Source organism: Urocitellus parryii, chromosome Y, assembly GCF_045843805.1.
Source record: "Urocitellus parryii isolate mUroPar1 chromosome Y, mUroPar1.hap1, whole genome shotgun sequence".
In the NCBI taxonomy this organism is placed as follows: Eukaryota; Metazoa; Chordata; class Mammalia; order Rodentia; family Sciuridae; genus Urocitellus; species Urocitellus parryii.
Genome location: NC_135548.1, coordinates 29,065,529 through 29,078,354, shown reverse-complemented (window position 1 = coordinate 29,078,354; position 12,826 = coordinate 29,065,529).

Here is a 12,826-nt window from a genome sequence, read left to right as displayed (position 1 = left end):
TTTTATTGATTGGTGGAGTTGATGCAGGACTATAAAGCAGTGTGTTGAAGTATTAAATTAAATATTCTTCCTCTCTGTTCTACTTGAGGCCCATCTTAGAGGTTAAATGGCATTACACAAATGAAATGATAAATCTAGTTTACATAGTTTCCCTATAGACATTGAACTAGTTCTTTTTTATTATGTCTGAATAAAACTCATTATCTATTTTGTTTCAGTAATAATTATGAGATTCTCTCCTAAGCAATTCTTTACTGTCTGCATTATTCTCCATCTTATAGAATACTCTGGAAAGGCAAGCATATAAATATGATAAAAGAATTAAGCTGTTGAAATAAATTAATTTTTTGTGCAACAATATATTCACATCTTACTTGCTCAATGGATTTTACTTTAATGAAATTCTTCAAAGAACAATGCATTATGTTCCAAAGATTGAAATTATACATTAAGTGAAATGAATGAATAAATTGTATCTCAATTTATAGAAAGTTTCAATTGAATAATTAAGCTTTTAAATCACAAAATTTGCATACATTAAAATATTTTCTTTAAATAAAACTAACTATTGTCTTTGTATTCTTTTTTCTTAAATATAAACTATAATTAAAGCAAAAGTAAGCCAACGCTAAATTAAATTCTACAATTGTACCATTATTTTCCAAGCTTTAAAGCATGCTGTTAAAATTCATCTTACATTAATACTTTATTATTACTTAATTTAATATGTGTTATTTTTATTATTTTGACTGTATAAACAAATGAGTAAATAACTTATGAATTAAAGGACTCACCACAGGAAACTTTGACAATTAAATATATTGACTAAAAGTATTTTTCTTTGTATACTGAAAATATTGAACAAGAAATTCCTATCAATGGCATAACCATTGTTGCTAGAGTTTTATGCATTTAATATTTAAATTTTAATGATTTAACTACCTAAGGAAAAAATATTTTAATGCTTTCCATTAACACTATTAAGAAATCTATGATAGCAGGAAAATCAGACTGCAAGTGAATTTATAGCAATGATTTATTTCTATATTTGACTTTATCTCTGTTCAGCCGAACACGTGTCATTACAAATAACATCACTAACAATTATTTTGAGAAATATTAAATATATTGATAAATTAAAAAATGAGTGATATTTCAAAGAACATAAAATGTTTAATTTAGAAATATTATTTTTATGAAAATGTAGCAATGCTCCTTCCCAAATATATACAATGTATTTCACATACTATGTATTTCTGTGCAATCCAAGTATTAACAGTTAGATTTATTAGGAATTAGCTCTAAAGGAATTTAGAAACACATGCTTCACAATAGGCTGGAGATGCAGCTTAGTAGCATAGTGCTTGCCTGGTATGTGTAAGGCCATATGTTCAAACCCAGCACTGCCAAAAATAAATAAATACATAAACAAAAACAAACAAATAAATATAAATCTCACATAAACTGTGTGCATTTCATAATTTCAAGAAGTCAATTTTAGACATTTATCATATATCTCTTGTCATGCATGCAATTAGCTACAGCATAATTTATTAATGTATTTTTACAGGTTTTCAAGGAGTTATATATGGTTTTACAAATCAATACTCTGAAATAAGTACAAATAAGTGTACAAATACTCATGAAAGAATACAAAATTGAACCTTTGAGTATTATGCAAAAATCAAGATTATTCATTGATTTGTGACTGCAAATTTTTGATATGAAACTCATTGCCATTTAAAATTGCTTCATAATTTATGATAGAGATGAATATTAAAGAAAAAAAAATTAAAGCCCAATTGCTTTTAAATTATAAGTTAAAGATAAGAAAGAATTGGCATCCAGATGTGGATTCTCTGCTATTTTAAATCATATACATATTTGTTTCTTAAAAATTTAAGTCATTTGTTCACATTATGGACTACAAAGAATGTAGATATTTAGAAACACATGCTTCACTTATGTAGTTTGGAAAATAACTGATAATGTGTTCACTTTTAATGTCATTTGAAATGATTTCAAAATGTTATTCTGAATTGTATTGTTGGATACTATTTTCTTTAGTATCCTATACTGTATTAAATGCATGATGTGCCATAAACTTCCTTGAACAAGCTAATTTAAGATTTTAAGATCTGAGATGTATAGTTTGTCTCTTTCCTGCCCTGCTGCCTCACTTATGCTAATTTTGTCTTTCAAGTGGAATCCCATAGGATTTGAGTTGGAAAATATGTTGCATATATCTTTTCTTTTTAATTCCTTTTCCCATCTTTTTTTAGTTGTAGATGGACACAATATATTTATTTTATTTATTTATTTTTATGCAGTGCTGAGTATCAAACCCAGGGCCTCAAAATACTAGACAAATCCTCTACCACTGAGCCAAAACCCCAGCCCTATTGCATATATTTTACATGTACTTAGATATCATTCAGTTTTGCTATTTGCAGAGAGTCAAGCACTAAGTTCTTAACATCTTATCAACTGAGGTAAAGAGTTAGTGCTGTGGTACAATACTGACAACATATCTATTCTTTGGAGAAGATTCTTATGGGTCTTTTGGAAGCCAATCCATATATTTTATACCAGTATAAAAGATCTTAAATTTCAGCAAGTTGTCACTAAAAGATTTTAATGTGTATTTTGCCTTTTGGGAATAGAATTTAGCTGATGTATTTTCTTTTGCCATTTTTTTTCTTTATATATATGTTTGATAATGTAAAAGTTTTATTATAAAATTTCCCATGGGGTCTATTTTATTCTATGGTATGTACATTGGGAAGTAAATTTATAACATTGATTTTGGAAGAGGACTTATTTTCATTTTATTTGTCATGCTCCAGGAAAAAGAAGTCTCAGCATATCTCTTATAGATATTTATTGACAAATGTACAACATTGAAAAATTAAAAGAATATTACTCAATTGGCACTTGATTTTGGTTGCATGTTAAAATTACCTTCAGAACCCTGGTAAAGACTGGGCTCTACTTCATACCTAGTATATTAGTTTCCTCACCTTAACAAAGATCTACAAACTGGGTAGCTTGAAACAATAGAAACTTATTCTCTCACATTTCTTCAAGTTTGAAGTCCAAAATCAAGATGTCAGAAAGATAATACTCCCTCTGAGATTCTAGGTAGAATTCTTCCTTGCATATTCATGGTTTTTCTTGGTAGCTAGCAATCCTTGGCCATGATTGGCTTACCGATGGCATGACTTACCTCTGCCTCCATCTTCACAAAACATCTTTCCTTGTATTTTCACATCATCTTCTTGGAAGGACACTAGCCATGTTGAACCAAGAGTTCATATACTTTATCTTAACTAATTATATTTGCATAGATCATATTTCCAAATAGTTCATCAAGGTTTATGTCTTAATGTCTAAGGTATAAATATTTTGTTACTCAAAGTAGAAAAAGTTAAAAAATGATTATGAAGCTCATCTGTAACTCCATTTATAATAGTTCTTTAGAGGCATTTATATAATGTATTTGAAAGTTACTGAAATGGTGAAGGTACAGAGCTTAAAAAGGCCATGTGATACCATGACACACGTCATTTTCTCATGGCACAACTAATACATATTTCATGGATTTTTCCTTAAAAGGTTTGTGGAGTTGAATTGGAGGTAGGGTGTTTGTTATAGGTATTCTGAGAATTATTTGAATCAAAGAAAATTATTTCAAGGTTAAATAATAACCCATTCCATGATGCCTTACCTTGTGATCATCTGTGTGTGCCTAAAGTATGTCATGATGAAATGGCTGTTGACAGCTTCTCTGATGGTGGTGTTATTCTGATCAAATATATTGGTAATGTATGTGCTAAATGATCTTCAGACACTTGCTGAAACAGGAAAACATATTTAAATATTCTTCAAAATGATGAGTATTAAGAGAAGAATCTTGCTTTGGTCTATTAATTCTTTGTCATCTATGGGTTCTGAGAGAGTTCCAGCTCTCTCTTTTGGGCTTACTTTTTATCTAATAAAAAGACTAACATATGCCCTTACCTATAAGGGCATTTTAAGCCATTTACCAGACTTATACATAGAATCACAGCTTCAAAACATTCTTTTGACTACTTTACTAAGAAAAAAATTAATTGTCTAGATAATCAATGGATTGAATAATTTAAAACTGACTAAATTTCAAGCTTTGCTCCAAATAAAAGATGTTTTCTATTGCAGTTAAATGCTAGTGAAATGTTATGCTTTCTTCTCTTCACGCTTCATATTGTATAAGAAAGATTAACATTCATGAAATAGAGGTCCAGTGAATTTACCTCTTTTCTTCCTCCCTCTCCTCGCATGGTGGTGTAGGAGCGTGTTCCAGACAGCCCCTCGCCTGCTCCCTCTCTGGAGGAGGGTCAGAGGCCTGGCAGTCACCCATCTTCACACCGCAGCAGCAGTGTGTCCAGCTCCCCAGCACGGACTGAGAGCTCTTCTGACAGAATCCGTAGGTCATACTTTTACTTGTCACCATTTTAAACTTTATTAGGTGCAGGTGGCTTTTCTAATCAAAATGCCCTCATTCCAAATAGATCTCAGATGTATCATGTTCTGAAGCTTTGTAGCAATAGCCATCTCTCAAAATTATGTTTCCCAGTTTGGATATTCCATGATATTCCATCATGAAGAATGATACAACATTAACAGGTTCTGATATAAACTCCCTCTATTTGATGCTACACATAAAAATTTGAGCTATGAAACAGAAAAAGTAAGTAACCTTCTAGATTAGTTTCCGAGGTAAATAGCCAGTTCTCAAATCGCTAATGTCTGAGTCTATTGTGTAGGGATTATTCAACTTAATTTCTTTGATTCTATCTCTGCCATTTTTCTAACTCATTAGTTCTAACAATTCATTATTGTGTTAATGAAGATATCCACAAAAAGGAGTAAAAGAAATCAAATTCAAGACAGTATACTTTTAAATAATAATAATGATAAAGAAGAGAGATTGTAGCATAGAACAAGCCAATTAGGGGAATGAGAAGGGAGGGAAAATGAAGGTACTAGGGAATGAGATTGATCAAAATATGGTATATACATTTATGGATATAGCATAATGAATACCAATATTATATATAATTAAAATGTACCAATAAAAAGACATTATAGTCTTAAAAATTATTTCTGAATCACTCAAATGACTAAGAGATTGAAGAATTTTAAATTGGCTAAAATTGGGATTTGAGTTTGTAGTAATAAGTAATGCCAAATATTATGATTAAAAGTTTTAAATTAGGGCTGTATTTCATTTCATCACATTTCTACAATACTTAATCTTGGTCTTCATGGTCAAGAAAATTAAAAATAAAGTTAAAATGCCGTTCAATTAACAGGTGACTTTTTGCAAGAATTGAAGAATTTTTTTTCAACAACAAAATGAATACATTAAAAGAGAATGGCTTAGTTGACAAAATCAATATGTAATATATTATTTCCATTCTTTAGGTATTACTTTACAAAACCATATTTATAGTGTAAGATTCATATAATTTCACAATATTTATTGGACTGGTTGTTAAGAATATTTCCAAAACCGGAAGACATTTTCTGAAAATGTCTTACTATATTGTAAAGGAATTTTTGTATAAGGCAAACGCCTTAGTCTTAGAATTATTGGAGTGGATAACTGAAAGTATATAGAACAGTATGAAATAAAATTATAAGTTAAATAGTCAGTTATTAGAAAGTACATAGTTATACATAATACAAAATATCAGTATTTGGCTTGGCTAGTCTAAAACTTATTTCCCTAATTGCATGATGTTATGGTCACTTTTTATTGATAAATTGTATCTTTTGACAACCATTCCAAAACCAATGGTGTCTTCTGTAGGCTCTTGTGCTAGGCTGACATGAGAACCAGAAATTTAATGATGAATATTGGTTTCATTTTGAATGATTTTATATGATATTGCCTTTGGAAAAGTGCTGTCCTCCTAGAGGAAGAGAAACATTTGTTTTCCTAAGAATTAAATGGAAATAATGGACAGTTTGGGGAAGATTTGAAAGAGCTGTGCTCTATGTTCATGTTATTTTATTAATGATTGTGTTTTTCTTATTCTTGATAAGAAAATATCTGATAAGAAACTATCTGATGACAGATTTTTATATTTTCATACTACTATAATTGCTTGAATAAAAAACATATACAGCATGCACATACATATGCCTCTGCATATGTATATATTTACACATATGTATGTTTATTTTTAATACTTAAAAACAATTTTAAAGTAATAGAAAATTTTCAACTATGGTATGAATAATTCTTATATATTTGTCACCCAGACTCACCCAATTAATTAATCTCTCTGAAAGAGATTTTTCTTTTTTAAAAATATTTATATTTGAGTTGTGGTTGGACACAATACCTTTATTTTATTTATTTTTACGTGGTATTGAGATCGAACCCAGGGCCTCCTACATTCTAGGCGAGCACTCCACTGCTGAGCCAAAACCCCAGCCCTGGAAGAGATTTCCATAAAGGCAAATTGCTTCCCTAATGCCCCTGTCTTACACATAAGGCTTCTTTGCCTCAAATACTTTATTGTTTTCAAAAAACAAGATATTTTTCTTACATAACCACAGAACAATGGTTAAAGTCAGGAAATTAACATTATCATATAACTAGTATTTAAGATCTAGACCTTATTCAAACTTCAACTCTTTCCTACTACTATAAAAATATTTAGGTACATGATTTTAGCAATATGATTTATTTTTCCTGGCCCCAAAGCCAATCCAGAACCACACATTGCAATTAGTTATCAATATACTCTCAGTTGCTTTTGATTAAAGAAAATGGAACAGTTCCTTGATCTGTTTTTCTTTCAGTATTTTTGTATTTTTGATGGGTGTAGATCAATTATTTTGTAGCATAACCCTCCAGATTTTTTGGTGTTCCTCATGATTAGACTTAGTTTATGTATTTTTGGCATGAATTTACACAACTATGACGGAATATCTTTTTCAGTGCATCACGTCAGGAAACATGGTCTTTGTACAATATTGATGATCACTTTCTCATTTTGTTAACGTGTTGACTATCACCTACTACAATGGTAGATTTTTTGTTATTATTACTTTTACTCACTAATTTAAAAATCATCATTGGTTTTCAAAATAATTGCTCTATGTGTTTGTCAAATAGTAATCCCTAATATATTTTGTGATATTTAAAAAATATTTTCCAGAGAAAGTAAGATTTTAATGAATAATTCTTTCTACTCTGTTTTTTGCACAAAACCAAGATTCTCATGGATAGCCTTTAAGTGAATTTATTGACTGGATTGGGAAAATCATGAGTGTTTGATCATCTCAATAATGACAGTGTTTTATCATTTCAATAGTTACAGTTTACTGTTAATGGTTTAAAAAAGCAATTATTGTTTTTATTTATTCAACCATTTAGTTGATATTAATTAATCACTTTTATTTTCAAGTTTGAATTCTGAGCCAAATTTTAAAGTAATACTCTAATATCTATGTCCCTTGAAACAATCATTTTACTATCTATCTTCATATTTGCCTTTTCAGGTCACTAGAATATTATTTATTAAAATTTAACTTCACAGTGTTGGAAAGCACACTAATATTAAGATTGTAATTGTTGTAGAATTAAGGGAGGTTATTTACTGAGCAGAGACTTCTTTGCAGTAGATTTAAAAAATTGAGTTTTTCATTGGTAGTAATAGCAGTAGTATGGTCATTCAAAACTACTTTAATCAATAAAAATATTAGGTACATGATTTTAGGTGACATAAAAATAAAGTAAAATGGTGTTATTTTCAACATTTTCTGTTTATCTTCAAGAATTATGGTAATTGGTTCTCACATTTTTTAGGGCTAGATTATAATTTTGAAGTTAGACCATTATGATTTTACTCACTTTTGTGCCTGAAAGAGTTTTATTGATATATTTGAACCTTTTGTGTTATGGTGTTTTTGTGTTTGTTCTTTTGTTTTGGGCTTAACAGCTGTCCATCAGAATGGGTTGTCCATGAACCAGATGCTGATGGGTTTATCACCAAATGTACTCCCTGGACCAAAGGAGGGAGATTTAGCAGGTCATGACATGGGACATGAGTTGAAAAGGATGCATATTGAGAAAGGTAATTTATGATTTTGTGGCTTTCGTTTTTCTGTTGAGTATATGAACTAGATTTAATCACAGATGAAGTGTATGTGAAATGATACTAAATATTTTAAAATGTATAATGTATAATATTAATAAAAAATTGAGCCTTTCAACAAAAAGAGGAATGAATGAAGACCTGATGCTTTTTCTCTTAAAAAGAAAAAAAAGGTAAGTTACAATTTAATTCACACTATATTTTTGAAAGAGATTTGTTTGTCCTAATTTTTATCTCTGAATTCCTAAAGGCCTGATACTCTTTGTCTTTCCTATTACCGTATAGTCACTTTCATTTTTTTTTTCTTTCTGTGACAGAACAACAGCAACATAGAAAAGATTATTGGAAGTCTTTCTTGGATGAAAGATATATGGTCATTGAATCCAATCTATAATGGCATATAAGTGAATCTCATCAGTCAATGTACCAGTTATCATTCCAAAATTATAGTTAACAAACAGCTCCAAGTTTCCTACTGATACTTTTTTTTTCCAGTGGAGGTTACCAGGGATTGAATCCAGGGGTGCTTAAACACTGAGCCACTTGTTCAGCCCTTTTTTAATTTTTTTTAAATTTTGAGACAGGGTCTTGCTAATTTGGTTAGGGTCTCACTATATTGCTGAGGCTTGCTTTGAACTTTCAGTCCTCCTGCCTCAACCTCCTGAGCTACTGGGATTACAGGGTTATACTATCATGCCCAGCCCTACCGGTGTTTTGTTTGTATAAACCTAACCCATTTTCGTAGCCTAGGCCCTTTTAATGTGTACTTTCATCCATGTTTAATGAAGTAATTTCACAAGGAAATTGAAATTTTTTAAACAACCATTTTAGAAGTTTATGCAAAAAGATACAAGTGTTTTCAAATTATATGTTTTGAATTGTGAATGTACAAGCCTCTCCACCTCTTTTTCAATGTTAATTAATGTTTTCAATTTTATAAATATACATGGGTACTTTGCCCATTCTTTAAGGAATAATAGCAAGGCAAAAGGTGGCATTATCTGACCTTTGCAAGATACATTCCTACAAAATGTCTTGAGCTTTGTGACCAAGAATGTACACAAAAACTTACTTACTAATGGTACTTCAGATCACATCAAGGTTTTCTAAATGGTTTTGCTGTCAGAACAAAGACCTTAGCTGTATCCTAAGGTTTCTCGATATTTTAACACATCTTTTATAAAGGAAAATAAATTTTAATCATTCTCCCTAGAAATGTGATGCTTCCTTTGATTTTAAATGTAGATATGCAATCATGGAAATTTAAATAAATTTTGATACTATTATATTGTTTTGTTTTATGATGCTCTTTCTTGCATGAACTCACTCTCTTTTATCTACTTTCCAGCATACTGAATTAATAGTAAATATTCATGGGCTTTTTAGATTGATAGAGTCTACTAAATTAAAAATTGTTTTCTTTCATGACTACATTTATCATGTCCCTCATAATAACCCTGTAACTTTCTTACTACTCATATCTGAATTAAACAAGTAACTTTATTTAGAGACATTTGTAGAGAAATTAATTATATGTTCATGTCATTTTAGGCTTGGACTTCTCATATGTAATTTGCTTCCCAGCAACTAAATCATTCAAAAGGCAATAATTCTTAAGAAAACATTGACACTAAAAATAGATACTGAAATTCATTTGTATGCTGAGAATCACTGTGGTCTGAAATCTTAATCGTCAGTAACTTTTTAACATTTTATGTTCTTCTTAATCGTCAGTAACTTTTTAACATTTTATGTTCTTCTTAATATTAAATACCTTTTGACTCATATTATATTAGACAGAAAACTTAAGTAACCATCAGCTGAAGGTCCAGTGGCTTTTCCAGCATTAGAGTTTGAAAATCCTAACTGCTAAGTAAATTCTTCCATTTTTGAAATATGGACTACTTTAATAGGGGTTTAAGCCTTAGGATAGTTTAATTAAAGCACCTTCAAAATATAAATATGAAAAATGAGTTAATGGATCAAGAGGTAACAGACACAGAAGTGTTGTAGTCATCCCAAGTGTAAGTAAAAATGCTCTTACAATTAAGAATTTCTATTTAAATAAGAAGTTTGTCAAAGATGTGTGCCCAGAAAAACTCTGATGCAGTTACATAGTATGTCTTTAAAATGATCTTTATGTCTTTTTACTTTTCCACACATCTCAAGTTCCCTTAAGCTTCTGGATTTTAAGAACATCACTGATCTTTTCCCTCAGTCTACATGTAGTGGAATGGGCAGTAATAATTGACATTTGAATTACATACATGGACTCAGTGTTTCTTGGTGCTGCATCTCTGTGTTTAATCCCCCATATATTTGTCCAATGATGCTAATTTACAGTCCCTCTATCATGCATATTTTGGTGGGTTTTCCTCAAATTACTAAATTTCAACACATTTTGGAGTATGCTTCATACTGCTCCTGTAATTTAGTATATATATATATATTTGTAATTGTAAAATTTATTGCATTTTTAATTTACCAAAAATTTAAAAGTATAATAAAGTCTATAATATTAGCTTTTTCTAATTGTAGCATACTTAATTATGTATCCTTGGGACTAACTTTTGAATACCTAATTTATATTAATGCATTTCAATCTTGGATTAAGTATTCCAATGTGATTTAATTAATTAGTAAATATTTGTTGAGAACCAGATAAATGAAAAGAAACCAAGTATAAGTGTAACCAAGTATACTACAATTGTACATTTTTTCTTAATCCATATCTTAATATTTCCTCTAGGAAATATTATTATTGTTTTCCCTTAATTTGTTTTCATAAGGTAATTTTAAAGAAACCCACCACCTTTCTTTTATTATGAATGCTTCCAGGCCACCAACATTTTAGAAGAAGGTCTAATTTGAGAAGAGGCAGGAAATTCAGGGAATTTGCTTCAGGCCATAAAATATTTCTTTTGTGACATATTCTTCTTGTTGGGCATTGCCTAAGATTTCCAATGTTTGACATTCTTGTATAAAAAATTTCTTTTTGGTACTCTAAAGTGGAGGATGGAGCACTAGAGTAATGTGTATAGAAACTAAACACATTAGAATTTCTTCCCTTGTTAATAATGTATTTTTGTATTCATCCTCATGGATCATTTAAAGAATAATCTATGCCATCACTTTTCTAAAGTTTGTGGGAACATTTTATAAAATATTTTCTTTTGTACTTTCTTATTGATTAAAATTTCTAACTTTACTAAAATTTGAATTGAAACTTCAAATACAGCTTTCTTCTTTTTAATTCTAGATGGACATTATACTAATTTACAGTAAATGTTACATACAAATATACTTGAACTTATTAGTATCTTATCACAAAACAGATACATATAGACTGAGAGCCCTTCTTCTTTAGTATCTTCAATGTTTTGATAATATTAATATACATCAGATGAATATTTTTAGATTTAAAATTCTCTAACATTCTGCTCATTCTTCACATATATCTTTCAGATATAAGTTTTTGTATGTCTCAAAATCTCTTTATGTTTTCCCTAAACATTACCTATGAAATAACTTTCCTCCTCAATTTCCAAGCCTTTGAAATAAAGGTGTTAATGCCAATAGTTTAATTCTGAATTTTTAATAATTTTTTCATTCTAATTTGTTATATATGACAGTAAAATGCATTGTAATTCATATTACATATATAGAGCACAATTTTTCATATCTCTGGTTGTATACAAAATATAGCCGCACCATTCATGTCTTCATACATGTATTTATGTCCATCTCATTCCACCATCTTTTCTACTCCCATGGCCCCTTCCTTACCCTCCCACCCCTCTGTCCTATCTAAATTCATCTAATTCTCCTATGCTCTGCCATCCCCAATCCCATTATGATTCCATCTCCTTATATCAGAGAAAACATTCAGCACTTGTTTTTTGTGATTGGCTAACTTCACTTAACAATCCCCAACAAACAAATGCTAAGTGAAGTTAATTCTGAATTTTCTAATGATGGACAACAATCTTTTATGGATCTGAGAGTTCTTTCTTAAGTAGAAGGCAAATTTCATTTGCCAAGCTCAGGTGAAACTTTCTCAAGACACCTGTTTTATTAGGCTATGCATTATAATTTCTATATGAAGAACTTCTAAAATATTTAAGTAAAAACTTAACAAAATCCTTCTGTACAATTCCCATAACAATACCTTAATGATGGGCAATTGGTCTAAAATATGGTCTTTGTTGTTATTGTTTAACTACATTCAACTTTATGACTGTTCTGTCACACTCAACTTTCATGTTTCTGAAACATCCTCTCTTCTTTACAAGGTAATTTCTGTTTTTTTTTTTTTTTTTTTTTTTTTACTTACCTGGAATGTATATGCCTCTTACTACAGATGTGTCCAGCCCAAATTTATCCTTCATATCAGAAGTATGTCTTCTCACCTTCTTTGTATTTCTAGCACAGGATTCAGCATTAGTGAATCCAATAAGTACCTTTTCCGATTTAAATGAGATCCATATAAATATTCAATGGAAACCATTAATATGATCAAGTAAGCTACTGGATATGTGGCTTAATTATGTAGATGAGAAAATGCAGATGTGTAAACCACTGAATCCAGCACATTGTTATTTATAATTCATAATTTCACAGTTGTCATGACTTATATTTGATCTCAATTTGAATCAAAAACTATGGTATCATAG